Source organism: Somniosus microcephalus, unplaced genomic scaffold, assembly GCF_052327205.1.
Source record: "Somniosus microcephalus isolate GS21.2 unplaced genomic scaffold, FLI_Smic_1.0 unresolved_chr1, whole genome shotgun sequence".
Taxonomy (NCBI): Eukaryota; Metazoa; Chordata; class Chondrichthyes; order Squaliformes; family Somniosidae; genus Somniosus; species Somniosus microcephalus.
Window position 1 is genome coordinate 23,160,190 of NW_028225179.1, and position 5,395 is coordinate 23,165,584.

Consider the following 5,395-nt stretch of genomic DNA (forward strand, 5'->3'; position numbering starts at 1 on the left):
ACTGCCTGCCAGACCTTCAAGAAGGCCATAAAGGCCATGGGTAATGAAGACATAAAACTTCAGCACAAGGTGGATAACTTCTTATTTGCATATAGGAATGCAACACATATGGTTACCAACCAAACTCCCGCCATGATGTTCTACAATAGAAACCTAAGATGCCGGCTGGATTTGGTCAAGCCCAACATCCGAAGGGACGTGGAGAACCGGCAGTTTCATGGTATGAATGAAAGGCCAAATAGGGCCTTCCAGATAGGCCAACCGGTTTTGGCCCGGGACTACCATACCGAGAAATGGCAGCCTGGAACTATCTGCACACGACTAGGATCACTGATGCATACCGTGGACATCGGAGAAAGCATAATAAGGCGCCATGCTGACCAAATCATCAAGTCATCCGAAAAGGGACAACCGACACCACCACTCTATACATCTAACGATGAAGTAGAGATATCCATATCTACCTCCGATCCGGTGAGACTGGAACCCGATGAACCCGACACTGGCATTCAAGCCAAATCAGCCTTGCCAGAAGAACCTACTACACCACCAGAAACTACTACACCCCCGAGGCGTTATCCGGACCGAGTCAGGAAGCCTCCAGAGAGACTAACTTATAATTAATTAATACAGCAATGTATATTATTTTGCATATAACATGTAATTAATAATTACTTAAAATATGATGTACTAGTTAGCTAGAATGGGAGGAATTGTAGTGTATGTGCCTTTAAGAGTAATTGTGGTGTATGTGCCTTTAAGAGCCCCAGGTGTGCGTAATGCCGGTAATTGCCACTTGGGCTATATAAGCCGGTGTATTGTGTATATCCTTTAGAAACCCCCCCTGACTTGCTTAGTAAATACCTATGAACCAACTCCTGTCTTCAGTGTCTTTATCTACACACGGACACTACAACTCTGTTGTTAAGGTTGGCGGGGTTCAGGCCGTGACTTGAACCCGGGATTTGAACCCGGGATCTCTCGCATTTATTTAATCAGCGAAATTCTCTGAGAGAGAATCAGACCTCTGGGGTTTGACTTTGGTGCGAATCTTCCAGTTAGCCAGATTATTGCAGAATCGAGTCCTCTCCCGGTCGTTTAAGTAACTGGGTGAAACCTTTTCTTCCCTCTTACTGAATCTGCCTTCAGACCGACCATTTCTGACAGCCCCTCACCTGAAGATAACGGAAGGCCATTTGCTTATATGAGCTGCTTGTACATTTTCAACATTGTAGGTCTGTGTGCACGGGCAGGACAAGCGGTGAAGGGGACTTTCTTTCAGAGTATTTCTGCTTCGAAGCAAATAGCAGGAAATAGAAATTAGGAGATAGCAGCAGGAGTAGGCCATTCGGCCTCTCGAGCCTGTTCTGCCATTTAATGAGATCATGGCTGATCATCCAATTTCAGTACCATGTCCTTGCTTTCTCCCCATGTCCCTGCCAAGTGTTGAGCGCAGTGTAATCCATTGTGATCTGCACACGTGGGTTTGAATCCTGTTCTCGTCGTTATTCCATTATACGTTTGCTGCTGATAAACATCCCGAGCATTTTACTGAATTTTGCATAAAATAGGCTTTGTAATCGCAATCTCGTCAAAGTCACACTGGTGATTCTGGTCTGTGCCCCTGCACTCTTCATATTTTGTTCAAATTAAAACAGACCACTGGAGTTCTCGAATGAAGGTAGACCGGGAATCGGAGATTGAGAACCATCTCTACCTTTCTTCCTTCCTCTGTGATTGGCACCAAATGAAAAACTAGTGGGAACAAAGCCGAATGATTAGGGAGCATAAACATAACTTTATCGTTTAGGAGAAAATGTAATTTCAAAAATATTTATCAAACTTAATGAGGAGATTTTCTGTTTTAGTGTCGTTGGTTGAGAGATAAATAATGGGCAGGGCAATGGGGAGAAATCCGCATTCTGTTCGGCATACTCTCATGGGATCTGAGGCCTCGGTTGAACGTCTTCCTGGAAAGACGGCACCACCGACAGTGCAGCACTACCTCAGTACTGCACTGGAGTGTCAGCCTGGATTATGTGCTCAAGTCTCTGGAGTGGGGCTTGAGTTTGCTGCCGCTGAGCCACGGCTGACACCTAAACTCAGTTCATTCGGCTGGAGTGAAATGATGGAGATAAAGGGAAAAATGATAATGGAGTCAAACTTCAACTTGGCGCCCTAGAAAAATCGCGCATCGTAATCGGCCGCCCTTTATAAAAACCGCCCGAGTTATGTTTCCATCGATTTCATAAGCAATGATAATCAGGCCTGTCTCTAATGGGCGGGGTCGTGGTCAGTCAAAGATCACTCTGTGTCTGTTTAAACCGGGTGCGCTCACAATCCCGGATCAGTTAGTGCGTTAGTCTATTTTAAAGAAAAGCGATTCCAGTTATGATGACCGAGTTGGGGAGTTTTATCTAAATGCGGCGGGGCTCATCTGGGATGTGAACCCAAAAGCTCTCGCATTTTAATTTGCAAAATATCCCTAAGCGAAAATCATGCCCCAAGACCAAGTTGCCGTCGATTTTGTCTGAAGTTGCATTAGGTTTCTCTAATAGTTCTCTTCTAACCCAGTTCGCAGAGGTCGAGTTCATTAATTTGAAATATGTTTATCTTTTCCTAAATCGACTTCTTTATATGAGCAGTTTTCCTCAATCTGCTCACTATTCTCCCCATAACAAGAAGGTCGGTGACAACCTAATTGTGGATATGGTGTTTGGGCGATTGTCTGTACGTAACTTCTGTCCTAGTAATTCTCAACATCATGTTCAGGTGAATCGTTGTTTGTGTTCAACATGATGTCGGAAACATGTGCAGATAACTCCTGAGTTTACACATCTTCTCGCTTGTGCCAAAGACTTAGTCACTGCTTTGAAATCGAATCTATTTCCTGCACATTATTCTTCGCCTGATAGTTGCTGGTTTAACAGTTAAAACTGGCCCCACCTTCCCTCCTGTCAATAAGTAATACTGAAGGGCTCCTTTAATACTCAAATCCCTTATTGGAACACGGTGGGCCTGAGGAACCTAAGTGCCCACGTGGAACAGCTAATAAGTAGATGGTTTGCGGAAGTACCATTGTACCTTCTGCTCCGGTCGAAGTATCACACCACAAAAATGTTAGCTGTTCTAGGTGAGGCTCGAACTCACAACCGCAGCATTTCGCCAAGCCTGATACTGTTATATAAGTACTGCGCGCTAACCGATTGCGCCACTAGAGCTATGTTTGATATGGGTTAGTTATCCGTGCTCATTTACTTGCACATTTAAGGTTGTCTAATCGTGCGGGGGTGCAATGTTGTTTAATTGAGGTGCATTGGCTGGGTTTATATGAAATTGTGAAGCAGGAGTTACTCTCATGTGTTAGCGAGCTGGTCAATTTACCAAAGGCTGCAGCAGATCCTGGTGTCATAAACACTGAACATTTTTACCCAACTCCTAAAATACAGTCTGCAAAATGAGAACCGATGAAAATTCATCACATGCAAAAAAAAAAACGTTTTAAAATTTTGCCCATGATTCGTTAACCATGTGGGTTACTGGTTGATTAATGACGATAACAACAAACTTCTCACACAGTCTAATGAGCTGTATATAATAAATAAACAGTTTTCTTAAAGTTAACTCCTCGACATGGAATGGAATCGGTATCGCAGGGTAAGAGTATTTATAGATTACAATTGTTGTTCTGAGCTGTTTCTCTAATTATTTAATGAGCAGCAGTTTCCGAAGGTTATCACTTCCGTCTAAAGTACAACAGGTCCCTGGTTCAATCATGTTTTGCAGGTAGAGATTAATAAAATACATTAAGGGCCACGCAGAATTCTCCTTTTCTCTATACAGTTCTGTACATACTCAAAATCTACAGATATACCGACTGTGTGAGAGATCATTACAGGACCCTGCAGCGCTGCCTTTGTTAATAGCAACAGTTCGGAGCCGCATTTCAGAAGCGGCAACAAACCCATGAGTTGGTTTGCTGGTCCCCAGCTCCCGGAGTGAGTGTGGCCTCGACAGCAGCGAAGTTCAGGCCGTGTGTCCGGTCCCGCTTTCACCAAGCGCCCGCTGCCGGTGGAAAGCAGCGATTGCAGCCTCAGAGAGCAAAAACTGCCCATTGCTGTGAAACAAGAAATCACTGAAGCAGAGGAGCGCATAGATTTGCATCTGCAGCGCGCAGGTGAGGATGTAAAGTTTGATTTCGATCGACTCGTTGTTGTTGGAACCGCTGAAATTGAATCTCTCTCCAGCAGATGTTGCAGCTTTACGTATGAAAAGTGCCCTCGAGGTGCAATCGACAAATTTGGAGCTGCTGTGTAGTGGGACAAGTTAAAGGATCAGCACAGTTAATGCCGAGAACAAATTAAACAGTAGCTCAGGTTGATGAACCTTGCACTGGTGAGAATCCTGGATGGAGATTTAGAGGAAGCGACAGTGGGAAGAGCTGTACTGCGAGTCTAATACTTCTCCAAGCACATTCCAGGCAAGTCATCGACATTAAAAAGAGGGCTTGGAACCGGAATGGAACAGCGGGCACACGTCTCAGTCAAAATGCAATGGACAATACATGACAAATCTATTTGATTTTACGTTTGATAACCAGTTGATTGGGCCTGTATTCTAGACAGAGTGACTCTTAAGTCTAGGGTTATGAATCTCGCTTTGTGGATTGTAGATTGAAATTTGCGAAAGGTCCCACGTGAGCTTCTTTTTAACGTCGACTTCTAATTTTGGACTTGCACTCAAAACTTGTTCTAATCCACCTAAGAAATTATCGTTCAGGACACAAATCATTCTCCATTAATCTCCAGCGGCTTAGGAGGAAGGTCAATGCAAATGTCATGTAAATATCATGGCTTTAAAGACAAACAATTAAAGTATTGTTTTATCAAACAATCACAGGTGATGGTTGTAAGTATATTTGTGTGTGTCCATATTAGATACGAACGTATTTGTGAGTTGCTGTTGTGTTAGATGTAAATGCATTTGCACTTCTGTTCGTTACAAATATATTTAGATGTTTCTGCATTATTTATTTTTCTATTCGGTGGGGGAATCTGTGTCAGTTATACATGTATTTCTGAGCGCTTCAAATGTCCAGTCCGGCCCCATTCTACCTTCTCATTGCCCCCACGTGGGACACGGCAGACCATCTGTTACATTCGGATTCAACTTTTGCTTTTATTTATACTTAGAAAATGTGAGATTTAGAAAGTAATAACCCTGCATCCATCAGCCTCTCTGATACCCCCTGAGCGTCCCGTACTCCGTCTGATAGTCCCTGACCGTCCCTTACCTGCTCCAGAACGTCTTGAGTATCCCTTACCCTGTCTAGCACATCCGGAGGGTCCTTTACCCTGTCTGGTACATCGGGAGCGTCGCTCACCCTATCTGAAAC

The 5,395-nt window shown here is 43.9% G+C and overlaps 1 non-coding gene across 1 annotated transcript; it reads right to left on the reverse strand.

Moving 5' to 3' along the window:
- Positions 1–3,125: 3,125 nt before the first annotated feature.
- Positions 3,126–3,221, reverse strand: trnai-uau (transfer RNA isoleucine (anticodon UAU)). The gene is made up of 2 exons: positions 3,184–3,221; positions 3,126–3,161 (listed from the first exon to the last, which is right to left on the reverse strand). It is a non-coding gene; the product is annotated as a tRNA-Ile (tRNA).
- Between the last annotated feature and the right edge of the window lie 2,174 nt (positions 3,222–5,395).